The sequence below is a fragment of the Semicossyphus pulcher genome, unplaced genomic scaffold (genome assembly GCF_022749685.1).
Source record: "Semicossyphus pulcher isolate SPU_LCO1_2020_fin unplaced genomic scaffold, fSemPul1.0.p SCAF_10, whole genome shotgun sequence".
NCBI lineage: Eukaryota > Metazoa > Chordata > Actinopteri > Labriformes > Labridae > Semicossyphus > Semicossyphus pulcher.
The window spans coordinates 15,511,182-15,530,578 of NW_027211604.1; the positions used below are offsets into that span (position 1 = coordinate 15,511,182).

Consider the following 19,397-nt stretch of genomic DNA (forward strand, 5'->3'; position numbering starts at 1 on the left):
ACGTGTCTCTCATTCTCAGTCATTACCCCCTCAACAGAAGAGAGAAGGAAGGAAAGTCTTGTGGAGAATGCGGGCATCGATCCCGCTACCTCTCACATGCTAAGCGAGCGCTCTACCATTTGAGCTAATTCCCCTGTGAGCATTTGTTGCTGGCACCGCGCGAAAACACGAGCTAGGTTCAACATTATGTGCTTTTTCTGATTACACCCTGGAAGGTCATCATAATGAAGAAAACATCGGTGACGAGGTGGCTGAGTGGTTAAGGTGATGGACTGCTAATCCATTGTGCTCTGCACGCGTGGGTTCGAATCCCATCCTCGTCGCAGTCAAGTAGCCTATTCTTCTATGCGTGCATGTAGAGAAAGTTAAGTCTACAGTCACAACTATCCTCTATCCACCAAAGAGAGTTCTCTTCCCAATTGAGAATTCAGTCTCCTCGCAAAACTCATGTGAACATAACAAGTTCCTTTCATTTCATCTGAATTCACCTCTGGGGTGTAAAGTCTGACGTCAAGCGCCCTTGTCTGCATGTCTTTTCTGCGTGGTTAAAAAGATCTTCAACTTGGAATCCACACCTGGCTTCATTTTGGACAGTGATATGACTTACTGACAAGAGCGCCTGACTTCTATCCCAGTATTTCGTCTGTCCAACGTGTCTCTCATTCTCAGTCATTACCCCCTCAACAGAAGAAAGAAGGAAGGAAAGTCTTGTAGAGAATGCGGGCATCGATCCCGCTACCTCTCACATGCTAAGCGAGCGCTCTACCATTTGAGCTAATTCCCCTGTGAGCAGTTGTTGCTGGCACCGCGCGAAAACACGAGCTAGGTTCAACATTATGTGCTTTTTCTGATGACACCCTGGAAGGTCATCTTAACAATTAAGCCATCGTTGACGAGGTGGCCGAGTGGTTAAGGCGATGGACTGCTAATCCATTGTGCTCTGCACGTGTGGGTTCGAATCCCATCCTCGTCGCAGTCAAGTAGCCTTTATTCTTCTATGCGTGCATGTAGAGAAAGTTAAGTCTACAGTCACAACAATCCTCTATCCACCAAAGAGAGTTCTCTTCCCAATTGAAACTTGATTGAGAATTCAGTCTCCTCGCAAAACTCATGTGAACATAACAAGTTCCTTTCATTTCATCTGAATTCACCTCTGGGGTGTAAAGTCTGACGTCAAGCGCCCTTCTGCGTGGTTAAAAAGATCTTCAACTTGGATTCCACACCTGGCTTCATTTTGGACAGTGATATGACTTACTGACAAGAGCGCCTGACTTCTATCCCAGTATTTCATCTGTCCAACATGTCTCTCATTCTCAGTCATTACCCCCTCAACGGAAGAGAGAAGAAAGGGAAAATCTTGTGGAGAATGCGGGCATCGATCCCGCTACCTCTCGCATGCTAAGCGAGCGCTCTACCATTTGAGCTAATTCCCCTGTGAGCATTTGTTGCTGGCACCGCGGGAAAACACGAGCAAGGTTCAACATTATGTGCTTTTTCTGATAACACCCTGGAAGGTCATCTTAACAATTTAATCATCGTTGACGAGGTGGCCGAGTGGTTAAGGCGATGGACTGCTAATCCATTGTGCTCTGCACGCGTGGGTTCGAATCCCATCCTCGTCGCAGTCAAGTAGCCTATTCTTCTATGCGTGCATGTAGAGAAAGTTAAGTCTACAGTCACAACAATCCTCTATCCACCAAAGAGAGTTCTCTTCCCAATTGAGAATTCAGTCTCCTTGCAAAACTCATGTGAACATAACAAGTTCCTTTCATTTCATCTGAGTTCACCTCTGGGGTGTAAAGTCTGACATCAAGCGCCCTTGTCTGCATGTCTTTTCTGCGTGGTTAAAAAGATCTTCAACTTGGATTCCACACCTGGCTTCATTTTGGACAGTGATATGACTTACTGACTTCTATCCCAGTATTTCATCTGTCCAACGTGTCTCTCATTCTCAGTCATTACCCCCTCAACAGAAGAGAGAAGGAAGGAAAGTCTTGTGGAGAATGCGGGCATCGATCCCGCTACCTCTCACATGCTAAGCGAGCGCTCTACCATTTGAGCTAATTCCCCTGTGAGCATTTGTTGCTGGCACCGCGCGAAAACACGAGCTAGGTTCAACATTATGTGCTTTTTCTGATTACACCCTGGAAGGTCATCATAATGAAGAAAACATCGGTGACGAGGTGGCTGAGTGGTTAAGGTGATGGACTGCTAATCCATTGTGCTCTGCACGCGTGGGTTCGAATCCCATCCTCGTCGCAGTCAAGTAGCCTATTCTTCTATGCGTGCATGTAGAGAAAGTTAAGTCTACAGTCACAACTATCCTCTATCCACCAAAGAGAGTTCTCTTCCCAATTGAGAATTCAGTCTCCTCGCAAAACTCATGTGAACATAACAAGTTCCTTTCATTTCATCTGAATTCACCTCTGGGGTGTAAAGTCTGACGTCAAGCGCCCTTGTCTGCATGTCTTTTCTGCGTGGTTAAAAAGATCTTCAACTTGGAATCCACACCTGGCTTCATTTTGGACAGTGATATGACTTACTGACAAGAGCGCCTGACTTCTATCCCAGTATTTCGTCTGTCCAACGTGTCTCTCATTCTCAGTCATTACCCCCTCAACAGAAGAGAGAAGGAAGGAAAGTCTTGTGGAGAATGCGGGCATCGATCCCGCTACCTCTCACATGCTAAGCGAGCGCTCTACCATTTGAGCTAATTCCGCTGTGAGCATTTGTTGCTGGCACCGCGCGAAAACACGAGTTAGGTTCAACATTATGTGCTTTTTCTGATTACACCCTGGAAGGTCATCTTAACAATTAAATCATCGTTGACGAGGTGGCCGAGTGGTTAAGGCGATGGACTGCTAATCCATTGTGCTCTGCACGCGTGGGTTCGAATCCCATCCTCGTCGCAGTCAAGTAGCCTTTATTCTTCTATGCGTGCATGTAGAGAAAGTTAAGTCTACAGTCACAACAATCCTCTATCCACCAAAGAGAGTTCTCTTCCCAATTGAAACTTGATTGAGAATTCAGTCTCCTCGCAAAACTCATGTGAACATAACAAGTTCCTTTCATTTCATCTGAATTCACCTCTGGGGTGTAAAGTCTGACGTCAAGCGCCCTTGTCCGCGTGTTTTTTCTGCGTGGTTAAAAAGATCTTCAACTTGGATTCCACACCTGGCTTCATTTTGGACAGTGATATGACTTACTGACTTCTATCCCAGTATTTCGTCTGTCCAACGTGTCTCTCATTCTCAGTCATTACCCCCTCAACAGAAGAAAGAAGGAAGGAAAGTCTTGTAGAGAATGCGGGCATCGATCCCGCTACCTCTCACATGCTAAGCGAGCGCTCTACCATTTGAGCTAATTCCCCTGTGAGCATTTGTTGCTGGCACCGCGGGAAAACACGAGCTAGGTTCAACATTATGTGCTTTTTCTGATTACACCCTGGAAGGTCATCATAATGAAGAAAACATCGGTGACGAGGTGGCCGAGTGGTTAAGGTGATGGACTGCTAATCCATTGTGCTCTGCACGCGTGGGTTCGAATCCCATCCTCGTCGCAGTCAAGTAGCCTTTATTCTTCTATGCGTGCATGTAGAGAAAGTTAAGTCTACAGTCACAACTATCCTCTATCCACCAAAGAGAGTTCTCTTCCCAATTGAGAATTCAGTCTCCTCGCAAAACTCATGTGAACATAACAAGTTCCTTTCATTTCATCTGAATTCACCTCTGGGGTGTAAAGTCTGACGTCAAGCGCCCTTGTCCGCGTGTTTTTTCTGCGTGGTTAAAAAGATTGTCAACTTGGATTCCACACCTGGCTTCATTTTGGACAGTGATATGACTTACTGACTTCTATCCCAGTATTTCGTCTGTCCAACATGTCTCTCATTCTCAGTCATTACCCCCTCAACGGAAGAGAGAAGAAAGGGAAAGTCTTGTGGAGAATGCGGGCATCGATCCCGCTACCTCTCGCATGCTAAGCGAGCGCTCTACCATTTGAGCTAATTCCCCTGTGAGCATTTGTTGCAGGCACCGCGGGAAAACACGAGCTAGGTTCAACATTATGTGCTTTTTATGATTACACCCTGGAAGGTCATCATAATGAAGAAAACATTGGTGACGAGGTGGCCGAGTGGTTAAGGCGATGGACTGCTAATCCATTGTGCTCTGCACGCGTGGGTTTGAATCCCATCCTCGTCGCAGACAAGTAGCCTTTATTCTTCTATTCGTGCATGTAGAGAAAGTTAAGTCTACAGTCACAACAATCCTCTATCCACCAAAGAGAGTTCTCTTCCCAATTGAGAATTCAGTCTCCTCGCAAAACTCATGTGAACATAACAAGTTCCTTTCATTTCATCTGAATTCACCTCTGGGGTGTAAAGTCTGACATCAAGCGCCCTTGTCTGCATGTCTTTTCTGCGTGGTTAAAAAGATCTTCAACTTGGATTCCACACCTGGCTTCATTTTGGACAGTGATATGACTTACTGACTTCTATCCCAGTATTTCGTCTGTCCAACGTGTCTCTCATTCTCAGTCATTACCCCCTCAACAGAAGAGAGAAGAAAGGGAAAATCTTGTGGAGAATGCGGGCATCGATCCCGCTACCTCTCGCATGCTAAGCGAGCGCTCTACCATTTGAGCTAATTCCCCTGTGAGCATTTGTTGCTGGCACCGCGGGAAAACACAAGCTAGGTTCAACATTATGTGCTTTTTCTGATTACACCCTGGAAGGTCATCTTAACAATTAAATCATCGTTGACGAGGTGGCCGAGTGGTTAAGGCGATGGACTGCTAATCCATTGTGCTCTGCACGCGTGGGTTCGAATCCCATCCTCGTCGCAGACAAGTAGCCTTTATTCTTCTATGCGTGCATGTAGAGAAAGTTAAGTCTACAGTCACAACAATCCTCTATCCACCAAAGAGAGTTCTCTTCCCAATTGAAACTTGATTGAGAATTCAGTCTACTCGCAAAACTCATGTGAACATAACAAGTTCCTTTCATTTCATCTGAATTCACCTCTGGGGTGTAAAGTCTGACATCAAGCGCCCTTGTCCGCATGTTTTTTCTGCGTGGTTAAAAAGATTGTCAACTTGGATTCCACACCTGGCTTCATTTTGGACAGTGATATGACTTACTGACTTCTATCCCAGTATTTCGTCTGTCCAACGTGTCTCTCATTCTCAGTCATTACCCCCTCAACAGAAGAGAGAAGAAAGGAAAGTCTTGTGGAGAATGCGGGCATCGATCCCGCTACCTCTCGCATGCTAAGCGAGCGCTCTACCATTTGAGCTAATTCCCCTGTGAGCATTTGTTGCTGGCACCGCGGGAAAACACGAGCTAGGTTCAACATTATGTGCTTTTTCTGATTACACCCTGGAAGGTCATCATAATGAAGAAAACATCGGTGACGAGGTGGCCGAGTGGTTAAGGTGATGGACTGCTAATCCATTGTGCTCTGCACGCGTGGGTTCGAATCCCATCCTCGTCGCAGTCAAGTAGCCTTTATTCTTCTATGCGTGCATGTAGAGAAAGTTAAGTCTACAGTCACAACTATCCTCTATCCACCAAAGAGAGTTCTCTTCCCAATTGAGAATTCAGTCTCCTCGCAAAACTCATGTGAACATAACAAGTTCCTTTCATTTCATCTGAATTCACCTCTGGGGTGTAAAGTCTGACGTCAAGCGCCCTTGTCCGCGTGTTTTTTCTGCGTGGTTAAAAAGATTGTCAACTTGGATTCCACACCTGGCTTCATTTTGGACAGTGATATGACTTACTGACTTCTATCCCAGTATTTCGTCTGTCCAACATGTCTCTCATTCTCAGTCATTACCCCCTCAACGGAAGAGAGAAGAAAGGGAAAGTCTTGTGGAGAATGCGGGCATCGATCCCGCTACCTCTCGCATGCTAAGCGAGCGCTCTACCATTTGAGCTAATTCCCCTGTGAGCATTTGTTGCTGGCACCGCGGGAAAACACGAGCTAGGTTCAACATTATGTGCTTTTTATGATTACACCCTGGAAGGTCATCATAATGAAGAAAACATTGGTGACGAGGTGGCCGAGTGGTTAAGGCGATGGACTGCTAATCCATTGTGCTCTGCACGCGTGGGTTTGAATCCCATCCTCGTCGCAGACAAGTAGCCTTTATTCTTCTATTCGTGCATGTAGAGAAAGTTAAGTCTACAGTCACAACAATCCTCTATCCACCAAAGAGAGTTCTCTTCCCAATTGAGAATTCAGTCTCCTCGCAAAACTCATGTGAACATAACAAGTTCCTTTCATTTCATCTGAATTCACCTCTGGGGTGTAAAGTCTGACGTCAAGCGCCCTTGTCTGCATGTCTTTTCTGCGTGGTTAAAAAGATCTTCAACTTGGATTCCACACCTGGCTTCATTTTGGACAGTGATATGACTTACTGACTTCTATCCCAGTATTTCGTCTGTCCAACGTGTCTCTCATTCTCAGTCATTACCCCCTCAACAGAAGAGAGAAGGAAGGAAAGTCTTGTGGAGAATGCGGGCATCGATCCCGCTACCTCTCACATGCTAAGCGAGCGCTCTACCATTTGAGCTAATTCCCCTGTGAGCATTTGTTGCTGGCACCGCGGGAAAACACGAGCTAGGTTCAACATTATGTGCTTTTTCTGATTACTCCCTGGAAGGTCATCATAATGAAGAAAACATCGGTGACGAGGTGGCCGAGTGGTTAAGGCGATGGACTGCTAATCCATTGTGCTCTGCACGCGTGGGTTCGAATCCCATCCTCGTCGCAGTCAAGTAGCCTTTATTCTTCTATGCGTGCATGTAGAGAAAGTTAAGTCTACAGTCACAACAATCCTCTATCCACCAAAGAGAGTTCTCTTCCCAATTGAAACTTGATTGAGAATTCAGTCTCCTCGCAAAACTCATGTGAACATAACAAGTTTCTTTCATTTCATCTGAATTCACCTCTGGGGTGTAAAGTCTGACGTCAAGCGCCCTTGTCCGCGTGTTTTTTCTGCGTGGTTAAAAAGATTTTCAACTTGGATTCCACACCTGGCTTCATTTTGGACAGTGATATGAGTTACTGACAAGAGCGCCTGACTTCTATCCCAGTATTTCATCTGTCCAACGTGTCTCTCATTCTCAGTCATTACCCCCTCAACAGAAGAGAGAAGAAAGGAAAGTCTTGTGGAGAATGCGGGCATCGATCCCGCTACCTCTCACATGCTAAGCGAGCGCTCTACCATTTGAGCTAAATCCCCTGTGAGCATTTGTTGCTGGCACCGCGGGAAAACACGAGCTAGGTTCAACATTATGTGCTTTTTCTGATGACACCCTGGAAGGTCATCTTAACAATTAAATCATCGTTGACGAGGTGGCCGAGTGGTTAAGGCGATGGACTGCTAATCCATTGTGCTCTGCACGCGTGGGTTCGAATCCCATCCTCGTCGCAGTCAAGTAGCCTTTATTCTTCTATGCGTGCATGTAGAGAAAGTTAAGTCTACAGTCACAACAATCCTCTATCCACCAAAGAGAGTTCTCTTCCCAATTGAAACTTGATTGAGAATTCAGTCTCCTCGCAAAACTCATGTGAACATAACAAGTTCCTTTCATTTCATCTGAATTCACCTCTGGGGTGTAAAGTCTGACGTCAAGCGCCCTTGTCCGCGTGTTTTTTCTGCGTGGTTAAAAAGATCTTCAACTTGGATTCCACACCTGGCTTCATTTTGGACAGTGATATGACTTACTGACTTCTATCCCAGTATTTCGTCTGTCCAACGTGTCTCTCATTCTCAGTCATTACCCCCTCAACAGAAGAAAGAAGGAAGGAAAGTCTTGTAGAGAATGCGGGCATCGATCCCGCTACCTCTCACATGCTAAGCGAGCGCTCTACCATTTGAGCTAATTCCCCTGTGAGCAGTTGTTGCTGGCACCGCGCGAAAACACGAGCTAGGTTCAACATTATGTGCTTTTTCTGATTACACCCTGGAAGGTCATCTTAACAATTAAGCCATCGTTGACGAGGTGGCCGAGTGGTTAAGGCGATGGACTGCTAATCCATTGTGCTCTGCACGTGTGGGTTGGAATCCCATCCTCGTCGCAGTCAAGTAGCCTTTATTCTTCTATGCGTGCATGTAGAGAAAGTTAAGTCTACAGTCACAACAATCCTCTATCCACCAAAGAGAGTTCTCTTCCCAATTGAAACTTGATTGAGAATTCAGTCTCCTCGCAAAACTCATGTGAACATAACAAGTTCCTTTCATTTCATCTGAATTCACCTCTGGGGTGTAAAGTCTGACGTCAAGCGCCCTTGTCCGCGTGTCTTTTCTGCGTGGTTAAAAAGATCTTCAACTTGGATTCCACACCTGGCTTCATTTTGGACAGTGATATGAGTTACTGACAAGAGCGCCTGACTTCTATCCCAGTATTTCATCTGTCCAACGTGTCTCTCATTCTCAGTCATTACCCCCTCAACAGAAGAGAGAAGAAAGGAAAGTCTTGTGGAGAATGCGGGCATCGATCCCGCTACCTCTCACATGCTAAGCGAGCGCTCTACCATTTGAGCTAAATCCCCTGTGAGCATTTGTTGCTGGCACCGCGGGAAAACACGAGCTAGGTTCAACATTATGTGCTTTTTCTGATGACACCCTGGAAGGTCATCTTAACAATTAAATCATCGTTGACGAGGTGGCCGAGTGGTTAAGGCGATGGACTGCTAATCCATTGTGCTCTGCACGCGTGGGTTCGAATCCCATCCTCGTCGCAGTCAAGTAGCCTTTCTTCTTCTATGCGTGCATGTAGAGAAAGTTAAGTCTACAGTCACAACAATCCTCTATCCACCAAAGAGAGTTCTCTTCCCAATTAAGAATTCAGTCTCCTCGCAAAACTCATGTGAACATAACAAGTTCCTTTCATTTCATCTGAATTCACCTCTGTGGTGTAAAGTCTGACGTCAAGCGCCCTTGTCTGCATGTTTTTTCTGCGTGGTTAAAAAGATCTTCAACTTGGATTCCACACCTGGCTTCATTTTGGACAGTGATATGACTTACTGACTTCTATCCCAGTATTTCATCTGTCCAACGTGTCTCTCATTCTCAGTCATTACCCCCTCAACAGAAGAGAGAAGGAAGGAAAGTCTTGTGGAGAGTGCGGGCATCGATCCCGCTACCTCTCACATGCTAAGCGAGCGCTCTACCATTTGAGCTAATTCCCCTGTGAGCATTTGTTGCTGGCACCGCGGGAAAACACGAGCTAGGTTCAACATTATGTGCTTTTTCTGATTACACCCTGGAAGGTCATCATAATGAAGAAAACATCGGTGACGAGGTGGCCGAGTGGTTAAGGCGATGGACTGCTAATCCATTGTGCTCTGCACGCGTGGGTTCGAATCCCATCCTCGTCGCAGTCAAGTAGCCTTTATTCTTCTATGCGTGCATGTAGAGAAAGTTAAGTCTACAGTCACAACTATCCTCTATCCACCAAAGAGAGTTCTCTTCCCAATTGAGAATTCAGTCTCCTCGCAAAACTCATGTGAACATAACAAGTTCCTTTCATTTCATCTGAATTCACCTCTGGGGTGTAAAGTCTGACGTCAAGCGCCCTTGTCCGTGTGTTTTTTCTGCGTGGTTAAAAAGATTGTCAACTTGGATTCCACACCTGGCTTCATTTTGGACAGTGATATGACTTACTGACTTCTATCCCAGTATTTCGTCTGTCCAACGTGTCTCTCATTCTCAGTCATTACCCCCTCAACGGAAGAGAGAAGAAAGGGAAAGTCTTGTGGAGAATGCGGGCATCGATCCCGCTACCTCTCACATGCTAAGCGAGCGCTCTACCATTTGAGCTAATTCCCCTGTGAGCATTTGTTGCAGGCACCGCGGGAAAACACGAGCTAGGTTCAACATTATGTGCTTTTTCTGATAACACCCTGGAAGGTCATCTTAACAATTAAATCATCGTTGACGAGGTGGCCGAGTGGTTAAGGCGATGGACTGCTAATCCATTGTGCTCTGCATGCGTGGGTTGGAATCCCATCCTCGTCGCAGTCAAGTAGCCTTTATTCTTCTATGCGTGCATGTAGAGAAAGTTAAGTCTACAGTCACAACAATCCTCTATCCACCAAAGAGAGTTCTCTTCCCAATTGAGAATTCAGTCTCCTTGCAAAACTCATGTGAACATAACAAGTTCCTTTCATTTCATCTGAATTCACCTCTGGGGTGTAAAGTCTGACGTCAAGCGCCCTTGTCTGCATGTCTTTTCTGCGTGGTTAAAAAGATCTTCAACTTGGATTCCACACCTGGCTTCATTTTGGACAGTGATATGACTTACTGACTTCTATCCCAGTATTTCATCTGTCCAACGTGTCTCTCATTCTCAGTCATTACCCCCTCAACAGAAGAGAGAAGGAAGGAAAGTCTTGTGGAGAGTGCGGGCATCGATCCCGCTACCTCTCACATGCTAAGCGAGCGCTCTACCATTTGAGCTAATTCCCCTGTGAGCATTTGTTGCTGGCACCGCGCGAAAACACGAGCTAGGTTCAACATTATGTGCTTTTTCTGATAACACCCTGGAAGGTCATCTTAACAATTAAATCATCGTTGACGAGGTGGCCGAGTGGTTAAGGCGATGGACTGCTAATCCATTGTGCTCTGCACGCGTGGGTTCGAATCCCATCCTCGTTGCAGACAAGTAGCCTTTATTCTTCTATGCGTGCATGTAGAGAAAGTTAAGTCTACAGTCACAACAATCCTCTATCCACCAAAGAGAGTTCTCTTCCCAATTGAGAATTCAGTCTCCTTGCAAAACTCATGTGAACATAACAAGTTCCTTTCATTTCATCTGAATTCACCTCTGGGGTGTAAAGTCTGACGTCAAGCGCCCTTGTCCGCATGTTTTTTCTGCGTGGTTAAAAAGATTGTCAACTTGGATTCCACACCTGGCTTCATTTTGGACAGTGATATGACTTACTGACTTCTATCCCAGTATTTCGTCTGTCCAACGTGTCTCTCATTCTCAGTCATTACCCCCTCAACAGAAGAGAGAAGAAAGGAAAGTCTTGTGGAGAATGCGGGCATCGATCCCGCTACCTCTCGCATGCTAAGCGAGCGCTCTACCATTTGAGCTAATTCCCCTGTGAGCATTTGTTGCTGGCACCGCGGGAAAACACGAGCTAGGTTCAACATTATGTGCTTTTTCTGATTACACCCTGGAAGGTCATCATAATGAAGAAAACATCGGTGACGAGGTGGCCGAGTGGTTAAGGTGATGGACTGCTAATCCATTGTGCTCTGCACGCGTGGGTTCGAATCCCATCCTCGTCGCAGTCAAGTAGCCTTTATTCTTCTATGCGTGCATGTAGAGAAAGTTAAGTCTACAGTCACAACTATCCTCTATCCACCAAAGAGAGTTCTCTTCCCAATTGAGAATTCAGTCTCCTCGCAAAACTCATGTGAACATAACAAGTTCCTTTCATTTCATCTGAATTCACCTCTGGGGTGTAAAGTCTGACGTCAAGCGCCCTTGTCCGCGTGTTTTTTCTGCGTGGTTAAAAAGATTGTCAACTTGGATTCCACACCTGGCTTCATTTTGGACAGTGATATGACTTACTGACTTCTATCCCAGTATTTCGTCTGTCCAACATGTCTCTCATTCTCAGTCATTACCCCCTCAACGGAAGAGAGAAGAAAGGGAAAGTCTTGTGGAGAATGCGGGCATCGATCCCGCTACCTCTCGCATGCTAAGCGAGCGCTCTACCATTTGAGCTAATTCCCCTGTGAGCATTTGTTGCAGGCACCGCGGGAAAACACGAGCTAGGTTCAACATTATGTGCTTTTTATGATTACACCCTGGAAGGTCATCATAATGAAGAAAACATTGGTGACGAGGTGGCCGAGTGGTTAAGGCGATGGACTGCTAATCCATTGTGCTCTGCACGCGTGGGTTTGAATCCCATCCTCGTCGCAGACAAGTAGCCTTTATTCTTCTATTCGTGCATGTAGAGAAAGTTAAGTCTACAGTCACAACAATCCTCTATCCACCAAAGAGAGTTCTCTTCCCAATTGAGAATTCAGTCTCCTCGCAAAACTCATGTGAACATAACAAGTTCCTTTCATTTCATCTGAATTCACCTCTGGGGTGTAAAGTCTGACATCAAGCGCCCTTGTCTGCATGTCTTTTCTGCGTGGTTAAAAAGATCTTCAACTTGGATTCCACACCTGGCTTCATTTTGGACAGTGATATGACTTACTGACTTCTATCCCAGTATTTCGTCTGTCCAACGTGTCTCTCATTCTCAGTCATTACCCCCTCAACAGAAGAGAGAAGAAAGGGAGAATCTTGTGGAGAATGCGGGCATCGATCCCGCTACCTCTCGCATGCTAAGCGAGCGCTCTACCATTTGAGCTAATTCCCCTGTGAGCATTTGTTGCTGGCACCGCGGGAAAACACAAGCTAGGTTCAACATTATGTGCTTTTTCTGATTACACCCTGGAAGGTCATCTTAACAATTAAATCATCGTTGACGAGGTGGCCGAGTGGTTAAGGCGATGGACTGCTAATCCATTGTGCTCTGCACGCGTGGGTTCGAATCCCATCCTCGTCGCAGACAAGTAGCCTTTATTCTTCTATGCGTGCATGTAGAGAAAGTTAAGTCTACAGTCACAACAATCCTCTATCCACCAAAGAGAGTTCTCTTCCCAATTGAAACTTGATTGAGAATTCAGTCTACTCGCAAAACTCATGTGAACATAACAAGTTCCTTTCATTTCATCTGAATTCACCTCTGGGGTGTAAAGTCTGACATCAAGCGCCCTTGTCCGCATGTTTTTTCTGCGTGGTTAAAAAGATTGTCAACTTGGATTCCACACCTGGCTTCATTTTGGACAGTGATATGACTTACTGACTTCTATCCCAGTATTTCGTCTGTCCAACGTGTCTCTCATTCTCAGTCATTACCCCCTCAACAGAAGAGAGAAGAAAGGAAAGTCTTGTGGAGAATGCGGGCATCGATCCCGCTACCTCTCGCATGCTAAGCGAGCGCTCTACCATTTGAGCTAATTCCCCTGTGAGCATTTGTTGCTGGCACCGCGGGAAAACACGAGCTAGGTTCAACATTATGTGCTTTTTCTGATTACACCCTGGAAGGTCATCATAATGAAGAAAACATCGGTGACGAGGTGGCCGAGTGGTTAAGGTGATGGACTGCTAATCCATTGTGCTCTGCACGCGTGGGTTCGAATCCCATCCTCGTCGCAGTCAAGTAGCCTTTATTCTTCTATGCGTGCATGTAGAGAAAGTTAAGTCTACAGTCACAACTATCCTCTATCCACCAAAGAGAGTTCTCTTCCCAATTGAGAATTCAGTCTCCTCGCAAAACTCATGTGAACATAACAAGTTCCTTTCATTTCATCTGAATTCACCTCTGGGGTGTAAAGTCTGACGTCAAGCGCCCTTGTCCGCGTGTTTTTTCTGCGTGGTTAAAAAGATTGTCAACTTGGATTCCACACCTGGCTTCATTTTGGACAGTGATATGACTTACTGACTTCTATCCCAGTATTTCGTCTGTCCAACATGTCTCTCATTCTCAGTCATTACCCCCTCAACGGAAGAGAGAAGAAAGGGAAAGTCTTGTGGAGAATGCGGGCATCGATCCCGCTACCTCTCGCATGCTAAGCGAGCGCTCTACCATTTGAGCTAATTCCCCTGTGAGCATTTGTTGCTGGCACCGCGGGAAAACACGAGCTAGGTTCAACATTATGTGCTTTTTATGATTACACCCTGGAAGGTCATCATAATGAAGAAAACATTGGTGACGAGGTGGCCGAGTGGTTAAGGCGATGGACTGCTAATCCATTGTGCTCTGCACGCGTGGGTTTGAATCCCATCCTCGTCGCAGACAAGTAGCCTTTATTCTTCTATTCGTGCATGTAGAGAAAGTTAAGTCTACAGTCACAACAATCCTCTATCCACCAAAGAGAGTTCTCTTCCCAATTGAGAATTCAGTCTCCTCGCAAAACTCATGTGAACATAACAAGTTCCTTTCATTTCATCTGAATTCACCTCTGGGGTGTAAAGTCTGACATCAAGCGCCCTTGTCTGCATGTCTTTTCTGCGTGGTTAAAAAGATCTTCAACTTGGATTCCACACCTGGCTTCATTTTGGACAGTGATATGACTTACTGACTTCTATCCCAGTATTTCGTCTGTCCAACGTGTCTCTCATTCTCAGTCATTACCCCCTCAACAGAAGAGAGAAGGAAGGAGAGTCTTGTGGAGAATGCGGGCATCGATCCCGCTACCTCTCACATGCTAAGCGAGCGCTCTACCATTTGAGCTAATTCCCCTGTGAGCATTTGTTGCTGGCACCGCGGGAAAACACGAGCTAGGTTCAACATTATGTGCTTTTTCTGATTACACCCTGGAAGGTCATCATAATGAAGAAAACATCGGTGACGAGGTGGCCGAGTGGTTAAGGCGATGGACTGCTAATCCATTGTGCTCTGCACGCGTGGGTTCGAATCCCATCCTCGTCGCAGTCAAGTAGCCTTTATTCTTCTATGCGTGCATGTAGAGAAAGTTAAGTCTACAGTCACAACAATCCTCTATCCACCAAAGAGAGTTCTCTTCCCAATTGAAACTTGATTGAGAATTCAGTCTCCTCGCAAAACTCATGTGAACATAACAAGTTTCTTTCATTTCATCTGAATTCACCTCTGGGGTGTAAAGTCTGACGTCAAGCGCCCTTGTCCGCGTGTTTTTTCTGCGTGGTTAAAAAGATTGTCAACTTGGATTCCACACCTGGCTTCATTTTGGACAGTGATATGACTTACTGACAAGAGCGCCTGACTTCTATCCCAGTATTTCGTCTGTCCAACGTGTCTCTCATTCTCAGTCATTACCCCCTCAACGGAAGAGAGAAGAAAGGGAAAATCTTGTGGAGAATGCGGGCATCGATCCCGCTACCTCTCGCATGCTAAGCGAGCGCTCTACCATTTGAGCTAATTCCCCTGTGAGCATTTGTTGCTGGCACCGCGGGAAAACACGAGCTAGGTTCAACATTATGTGCTTTTTCTGATTACACCCTGGAAGGTCATCTTAACAATTAAATCATCGTTGACGAGGTGGCCGAGTGGTTAAGGCGATGGACTGCTAATCCATTGTGCTCTGCACGCGTGGGTTCGAATCCCATCCTCGTCGCAGACAAGTAGCCTTTATTCTTCTATGCGTGCATGTAGAGAAAGTTAAGTCTACAGTCACAACAATCCTCTATCCACCAAAGAGAGTTCTCTTCCCAATTGAAACTTGATTGAGAATTCAGTCTACTCGCAAAACTCATGTGAACATAACAAGTTCCTTTCATTTCATCTGAATTCACCTCTGGGGTGTAAAGTCTGACGTCAAGCGCCCTTGTCCGTGTGTTTTTTCTGCGTGGTTAAAAAGATTGTCAACTTGGATTCCACACCTGGCTTCATTTTGGACAGTGATATGACTTACTGACTTCTATCCCAGTATTTCGTCTGTCCAACGTGTCTCTCATTCTCAGTCATTACCCCCTCAACAGAAGAGAGAAGAAAGGAAAGTCTTGTGGAGAATGCGGGCATCGATCCCACTACCTCTCGCATGCTAAGCTAGCGCTCTACCATTTGAGCTAATTCCCCTGTGAGCATTTGTTGCTGGCACCGCGGCAAAACACGAGCTAGGTTCAACATTATGTGCTTTTTCTGATTACACCCTGGAAGGTCATCATAATGAAGAAAACATCGGTGACGAGGTGGCCGAGTGGTTAAGGTGATGGACTGCTAATCCATTGTGCTCTGCACGCGTGGGTTCGAATCCCATCCTCGTCGCAGTCAAGTAGCCTTTATTCTTCTATGCGTGCATGTAGAGAAAGTTAAGTCTACAGTCACAACAATCCTCTATCCACCAAAGAGAGTTCTCTTCCCAATTGAGAATTCAGTCTCCTCGCAAAACTCATGTGAACATAACAAGTTCCTTTCATTTCATCTGAATTCACCTCTGGGGTGTAAAGTCTGACATCAAGCGCCCTTGTCTGCATGTTTTTTCTGCGTGGTTAAAAAGATCTTCAACTTGGATTCCACACCTGGCTTCATTTTGGACAGTGATATGACTTACTGACTTCTATCCCAGTATTTCGTCTGTCATTTGTTGCTGGCACCGCGGGAAAACACGAGCTAGGTTCAACATTATGTGCTTTTTCTGATAACACCCTGGAAGGTCATCTTAACAATTAAATCATTGGTGACGAGGTGGCCGAGTGGTTAAGGCGATGGACTGCTAATCCATTGTGCTCTGCACGCGTGGGTTCAAATCGCATCCTCGTCGCAGTCAAGTAGCCTTTATTCTTCTATGCGTGCATGTAGAGAAAGTTAAGTCTACAGTCACAACAATCCTCTATCCACCAAAGAGAGTTCTCTTCCCAATTGAAACTTGATTGAGAATTCAGTCTCCTCGCAAAACTCATGTGAACATAACAAGTTCCTTTCATTTCATCTGAATTCACCTCTGGGGTGTAAAGTCTGACGTCAAGCGCCCTTGTCCGCGTGTTTTTTCTGCGTGGTTAAAAAGATCTTCAACTTGGATTCCACACCTGGCTTCATTTTGGACAGTGATATGACTTACTGACTTCTATCCCAGTATTTCGTCTGTCCAACGTGTCTCTCATTCTCAGTCATTACCCCCTCAACAGAAGAAAGAAGGAAGGAAAGTCTTGTAGAGAATGCGGGCATCGATCCCGCTACCTCTCACATGCTAAGCGAGCGCTCTACCATTTGAGCTAATTCCCCTGTGAGCAGTTGTTGCTGGCACCGCGCGAAAACACGAGCTAGGTTCAACATTATGTGCTTTTTCTGATGACACCCTGGAAGGTCATCTTAACAATTAAGCCATCGTTGACGAGGTGGCCGAGTGGTTAAGGCGATGGACTGCTAATCCATTGTGCTCTGCACGTGTGGGTTGGAATCCCATCCTCGTCGCAGTCAAGTAGCCTTTATTCTTCTATGCGTGCATGTAGAGAAAGTTAAGTCTACAGTCACAACAATCCTCTATCCACCAAAGAGAGTTCTCTTCCCAATTGAAACTTGATTGAGAATTCAGTCTCCTCGCAAAACTCATGTGAACATAACAAGTTTCTTTCATTTCATCTGAATTCACCTCTGGGGTGTAAAGTCTGACGTCAAGCGCCCTTGTCCGCGTGTTTTTTCTGCGTGGTTAAAAAGATTTTCAAATTGGATTCCACACCTGGCTTCATTTTGGACAGTGATATGAGTTACTGACAAGAGCGCCTGACTTCTATCCCAGTATTTCATCTGTCCAACGTGTCTCTCATTCTCAGTCATTACCCCCTCAACAGAAGAGAGAAGAAAGGAAAGTCTTGTGGAGAATGCGGGCATCGATCCCGCTACCTCTCACATGCTAAGCGAGCGCTCTACCATTTGAGCTAAATCCCCTGTGAGCATTTGTTGCTGGCACCGCGGGAAAACACGAGCTAGGTTCAACATTATGTGCTTTTTCTGATGACACCCTGGAAGGTCATCTTAACAATTAAATCATCGTTGACGAGGTGGCCGAGTGGTTAAGGCGATGGACTGCTAATCCATTGTGCTCTGCACGCGTGGGTTTGAATCCCATCCTCGTCGCAGTCAAGTAGCCTTTCTTCTTCTATGCGTGCATGTAGAGAAAGTTAAGTCTACAGTCACAACAATCCTCTATCCACCAAAGAGAGTTCTCTTCCCAATTAAGAATTCAGTCTCCTCGCAAAACTCATGTGAACATAACAAGTTCCTTTCATTTCATCTGAATTCACCTCTGTGGTGTAAAGTCTGACGTCAAGCGCCCTTGTCTGCATGTTTTTTCTGCGTGGTTAAAAAGATCTTCAACTTGGATTCCACACCTGGCTTCATTTTGGACAGTGATATGACTTACTGACTTCTATCCCAGTATTTCATCTGTCCAACGTGTCTCTCATTCTCAGTCATTACCCCCTCAACAGAAGAGAGAAGGAAGGAAAGTCTTGTGGAGAGTGCGGGCATCGATCCCGCTACCTCTCACATGCTAAGCGAGCGCTCTACCATTTGAGCTAATTCCCCTGTGAGCATTTGTTGCTGGCACCGCGCGAAAACACGAGCTAGGTTCAACATTATGTGCTTTTTCTGATGACACCCTGGAAGGTCATCATAATGAAGAAAACATCGGTGACGAGGTGGCCGAGTGGTTAAGGCGATGGACTGCTAATCCATTGTGCTCTGCACGCGTGGGTTTGAATCCCATCCTCGTCGCAGTCAAGTAGCCTTTATTCTTCTATGCGTGCATGTAGAGAAAGTTAAGTCTACAGTCACAACAATCCTCTATCCACCAAAGAGAGTTCTCTTCCCAATTGAGAATTCAGTCTCCTCGCAAAACTCATGTGAACATAACAAGTTCCTTTCATTTCATCTGAATTCACCTCTGGGGTGTAAAGTCTGACGTCAAGCGCCCTTGTCCGTGTGTTTTTTCTGCGTGGTTAAAAAGATTGTCAACTTGGATTCCACACCTGGCTTCATTTTGGACAGTGATATGACTTACTGACTTCTATCCCAGTATTTCGTCTGTCCAACGTGTCTCTCATTCTCAGTCATTACCCCCTCAACGGAAGAGAGAAGAAAGGGAAAGTCTTGTGGAGAATGCGGGCATCGATCCCGCTACCTCTCGCATGCTAAGCGAGCGCTCTACCATTTGAGCTAATTCCCCTGTGAGCATTTGTTGCAGGCACCGCGGGAAAACACGAGCTAGGTTCAACATTATGTGCTTTTTCTGATAACACCCTGGAAGGTCATCTTAACAATTAAATCATCGTTGACGAGGTGGCCGAGTGGTTAAGGCGATGGACTGCTAATCCATTGTGCTCTGCATGCGTGGGTTGGAATCCCATCCTCGTCGCAGTCAAGTAGCCTTTATTCTTCTATGCGTGCATGTAGAGAAAGTTAAGTCTACAGTCACAACAATCCTCTATCCACCAAAGAGAGTTCTCTTCCCAATTGAGAATTCAGTCTCCTTGCAAAACTCATGTGAACATAACAAGTTCCTTTCATTTCATCTGAATTCACCTCTGGGGTGTAAAGTCTGACGTCAAGCGCCCTTGTCTGCATGTCTTTTCTGCGTGGTTAAAAAGATCTTCAACTTGGATTCCACACCTGGCTTCATTTTGGACAGTGATATGACTTACTGACTTCTATCCCAGTATTTCATCTGTCCAACGTGTCTCTCATTCTCAGTCATTACCCCCTCAACAGAAGAGAGAAGGAAGGAAAGTCTTGTGGAGAGTGCGGGCATCGATCCCGCTACCTCTCACATGCTAAGCGAGCGCTCTACCATTTGAGCTAATTCCCCTGTGAGCATTTGTTGCTGGCACCGCGCGAAAACAC

At 45.8% G+C, this 19,397-nt stretch overlaps 40 non-coding genes across 40 annotated transcripts; 28 read left to right on the top strand and 12 right to left on the bottom strand.

Moving 5' to 3' along the window:
• The first annotated feature begins 241 nt into the window (after positions 1–241).
• On the top strand, positions 242–323 carry trnas-gcu (transfer RNA serine (anticodon GCU)). The gene has a single exon. It is a non-coding gene; the product is annotated as a tRNA-Ser (tRNA).
• A 568-nt stretch (positions 324–891) lies between these two features.
• On the top strand, positions 892–973 carry trnas-gcu (transfer RNA serine (anticodon GCU)). Its single transcript has one exon. It is a non-coding gene; the product is annotated as a tRNA-Ser (tRNA).
• Positions 974–1,360: 387 nt separating this feature from the next.
• trnaa-agc (transfer RNA alanine (anticodon AGC)) lies at positions 1,361–1,433 on the bottom strand. The gene has a single exon. It is a non-coding gene; the product is annotated as a tRNA-Ala (tRNA).
• Positions 1,434–1,540: 107 nt separating this feature from the next.
• trnas-gcu (transfer RNA serine (anticodon GCU)) lies at positions 1,541–1,622 on the top strand. The gene has a single exon. It is a non-coding gene; the product is annotated as a tRNA-Ser (tRNA).
• Positions 1,623–2,177: 555 nt separating this feature from the next.
• Positions 2,178–2,259, top strand: trnas-gcu (transfer RNA serine (anticodon GCU)). Its single transcript has one exon. It is a non-coding gene; the product is annotated as a tRNA-Ser (tRNA).
• A 568-nt stretch (positions 2,260–2,827) lies between these two features.
• On the top strand, positions 2,828–2,909 carry trnas-gcu (transfer RNA serine (anticodon GCU)). The gene has a single exon. It is a non-coding gene; the product is annotated as a tRNA-Ser (tRNA).
• Positions 2,910–3,477: 568 nt separating this feature from the next.
• On the top strand, positions 3,478–3,559 carry trnas-gcu (transfer RNA serine (anticodon GCU)). The gene has a single exon. It is a non-coding gene; the product is annotated as a tRNA-Ser (tRNA).
• Positions 3,560–3,937: 378 nt separating this feature from the next.
• On the bottom strand, positions 3,938–4,010 carry trnaa-agc (transfer RNA alanine (anticodon AGC)). Its single transcript has one exon. It is a non-coding gene; the product is annotated as a tRNA-Ala (tRNA).
• Positions 4,011–4,117: 107 nt separating this feature from the next.
• Positions 4,118–4,199, top strand: trnas-gcu (transfer RNA serine (anticodon GCU)). The gene has a single exon. It is a non-coding gene; the product is annotated as a tRNA-Ser (tRNA).
• Positions 4,200–4,577: 378 nt separating this feature from the next.
• trnaa-agc (transfer RNA alanine (anticodon AGC)) lies at positions 4,578–4,650 on the bottom strand. Its single transcript has one exon. It is a non-coding gene; the product is annotated as a tRNA-Ala (tRNA).
• A 107-nt stretch (positions 4,651–4,757) lies between these two features.
• On the top strand, positions 4,758–4,839 carry trnas-gcu (transfer RNA serine (anticodon GCU)). The gene has a single exon. It is a non-coding gene; the product is annotated as a tRNA-Ser (tRNA).
• A 388-nt stretch (positions 4,840–5,227) lies between these two features.
• Positions 5,228–5,300, bottom strand: trnaa-agc (transfer RNA alanine (anticodon AGC)). The gene has a single exon. It is a non-coding gene; the product is annotated as a tRNA-Ala (tRNA).
• A 107-nt stretch (positions 5,301–5,407) lies between these two features.
• trnas-gcu (transfer RNA serine (anticodon GCU)) lies at positions 5,408–5,489 on the top strand. Its single transcript has one exon. It is a non-coding gene; the product is annotated as a tRNA-Ser (tRNA).
• A 378-nt stretch (positions 5,490–5,867) lies between these two features.
• On the bottom strand, positions 5,868–5,940 carry trnaa-agc (transfer RNA alanine (anticodon AGC)). The gene has a single exon. It is a non-coding gene; the product is annotated as a tRNA-Ala (tRNA).
• Positions 5,941–6,047: 107 nt separating this feature from the next.
• Positions 6,048–6,129, top strand: trnas-gcu (transfer RNA serine (anticodon GCU)). Its single transcript has one exon. It is a non-coding gene; the product is annotated as a tRNA-Ser (tRNA).
• Positions 6,130–6,686: 557 nt separating this feature from the next.
• On the top strand, positions 6,687–6,768 carry trnas-gcu (transfer RNA serine (anticodon GCU)). The gene has a single exon. It is a non-coding gene; the product is annotated as a tRNA-Ser (tRNA).
• A 581-nt stretch (positions 6,769–7,349) lies between these two features.
• trnas-gcu (transfer RNA serine (anticodon GCU)) lies at positions 7,350–7,431 on the top strand. Its single transcript has one exon. It is a non-coding gene; the product is annotated as a tRNA-Ser (tRNA).
• Positions 7,432–7,999: 568 nt separating this feature from the next.
• Positions 8,000–8,081, top strand: trnas-gcu (transfer RNA serine (anticodon GCU)). Its single transcript has one exon. It is a non-coding gene; the product is annotated as a tRNA-Ser (tRNA).
• Positions 8,082–8,662: 581 nt separating this feature from the next.
• trnas-gcu (transfer RNA serine (anticodon GCU)) lies at positions 8,663–8,744 on the top strand. The gene has a single exon. It is a non-coding gene; the product is annotated as a tRNA-Ser (tRNA).
• Positions 8,745–9,301: 557 nt separating this feature from the next.
• On the top strand, positions 9,302–9,383 carry trnas-gcu (transfer RNA serine (anticodon GCU)). The gene has a single exon. It is a non-coding gene; the product is annotated as a tRNA-Ser (tRNA).
• A 1,197-nt stretch (positions 9,384–10,580) lies between these two features.
• trnas-gcu (transfer RNA serine (anticodon GCU)) lies at positions 10,581–10,662 on the top strand. Its single transcript has one exon. It is a non-coding gene; the product is annotated as a tRNA-Ser (tRNA).
• A 377-nt stretch (positions 10,663–11,039) lies between these two features.
• trnaa-agc (transfer RNA alanine (anticodon AGC)) lies at positions 11,040–11,112 on the bottom strand. The gene has a single exon. It is a non-coding gene; the product is annotated as a tRNA-Ala (tRNA).
• A 107-nt stretch (positions 11,113–11,219) lies between these two features.
• trnas-gcu (transfer RNA serine (anticodon GCU)) lies at positions 11,220–11,301 on the top strand. The gene has a single exon. It is a non-coding gene; the product is annotated as a tRNA-Ser (tRNA).
• A 378-nt stretch (positions 11,302–11,679) lies between these two features.
• Positions 11,680–11,752, bottom strand: trnaa-agc (transfer RNA alanine (anticodon AGC)). The gene has a single exon. It is a non-coding gene; the product is annotated as a tRNA-Ala (tRNA).
• A 107-nt stretch (positions 11,753–11,859) lies between these two features.
• trnas-gcu (transfer RNA serine (anticodon GCU)) lies at positions 11,860–11,941 on the top strand. Its single transcript has one exon. It is a non-coding gene; the product is annotated as a tRNA-Ser (tRNA).
• Positions 11,942–12,319: 378 nt separating this feature from the next.
• Positions 12,320–12,392, bottom strand: trnaa-agc (transfer RNA alanine (anticodon AGC)). The gene has a single exon. It is a non-coding gene; the product is annotated as a tRNA-Ala (tRNA).
• Positions 12,393–12,499: 107 nt separating this feature from the next.
• On the top strand, positions 12,500–12,581 carry trnas-gcu (transfer RNA serine (anticodon GCU)). Its single transcript has one exon. It is a non-coding gene; the product is annotated as a tRNA-Ser (tRNA).
• Positions 12,582–12,969: 388 nt separating this feature from the next.
• trnaa-agc (transfer RNA alanine (anticodon AGC)) lies at positions 12,970–13,042 on the bottom strand. Its single transcript has one exon. It is a non-coding gene; the product is annotated as a tRNA-Ala (tRNA).
• A 107-nt stretch (positions 13,043–13,149) lies between these two features.
• Positions 13,150–13,231, top strand: trnas-gcu (transfer RNA serine (anticodon GCU)). Its single transcript has one exon. It is a non-coding gene; the product is annotated as a tRNA-Ser (tRNA).
• A 378-nt stretch (positions 13,232–13,609) lies between these two features.
• trnaa-agc (transfer RNA alanine (anticodon AGC)) lies at positions 13,610–13,682 on the bottom strand. Its single transcript has one exon. It is a non-coding gene; the product is annotated as a tRNA-Ala (tRNA).
• Positions 13,683–13,789: 107 nt separating this feature from the next.
• trnas-gcu (transfer RNA serine (anticodon GCU)) lies at positions 13,790–13,871 on the top strand. The gene has a single exon. It is a non-coding gene; the product is annotated as a tRNA-Ser (tRNA).
• A 557-nt stretch (positions 13,872–14,428) lies between these two features.
• On the top strand, positions 14,429–14,510 carry trnas-gcu (transfer RNA serine (anticodon GCU)). The gene has a single exon. It is a non-coding gene; the product is annotated as a tRNA-Ser (tRNA).
• Positions 14,511–14,912: 402 nt separating this feature from the next.
• trnaa-agc (transfer RNA alanine (anticodon AGC)) lies at positions 14,913–14,985 on the bottom strand. The gene has a single exon. It is a non-coding gene; the product is annotated as a tRNA-Ala (tRNA).
• Positions 14,986–15,092: 107 nt separating this feature from the next.
• trnas-gcu (transfer RNA serine (anticodon GCU)) lies at positions 15,093–15,174 on the top strand. Its single transcript has one exon. It is a non-coding gene; the product is annotated as a tRNA-Ser (tRNA).
• A 568-nt stretch (positions 15,175–15,742) lies between these two features.
• On the top strand, positions 15,743–15,824 carry trnas-gcu (transfer RNA serine (anticodon GCU)). The gene has a single exon. It is a non-coding gene; the product is annotated as a tRNA-Ser (tRNA).
• A 414-nt stretch (positions 15,825–16,238) lies between these two features.
• Positions 16,239–16,320, top strand: trnas-gcu (transfer RNA serine (anticodon GCU)). The gene has a single exon. It is a non-coding gene; the product is annotated as a tRNA-Ser (tRNA).
• Positions 16,321–16,888: 568 nt separating this feature from the next.
• Positions 16,889–16,970, top strand: trnas-gcu (transfer RNA serine (anticodon GCU)). The gene has a single exon. It is a non-coding gene; the product is annotated as a tRNA-Ser (tRNA).
• Positions 16,971–17,551: 581 nt separating this feature from the next.
• Positions 17,552–17,633, top strand: trnas-gcu (transfer RNA serine (anticodon GCU)). Its single transcript has one exon. It is a non-coding gene; the product is annotated as a tRNA-Ser (tRNA).
• A 557-nt stretch (positions 17,634–18,190) lies between these two features.
• Positions 18,191–18,272, top strand: trnas-gcu (transfer RNA serine (anticodon GCU)). Its single transcript has one exon. It is a non-coding gene; the product is annotated as a tRNA-Ser (tRNA).
• Positions 18,273–18,650: 378 nt separating this feature from the next.
• trnaa-agc (transfer RNA alanine (anticodon AGC)) lies at positions 18,651–18,723 on the bottom strand. The gene has a single exon. It is a non-coding gene; the product is annotated as a tRNA-Ala (tRNA).
• Positions 18,724–19,397: the final 674 nt, after the last annotated feature.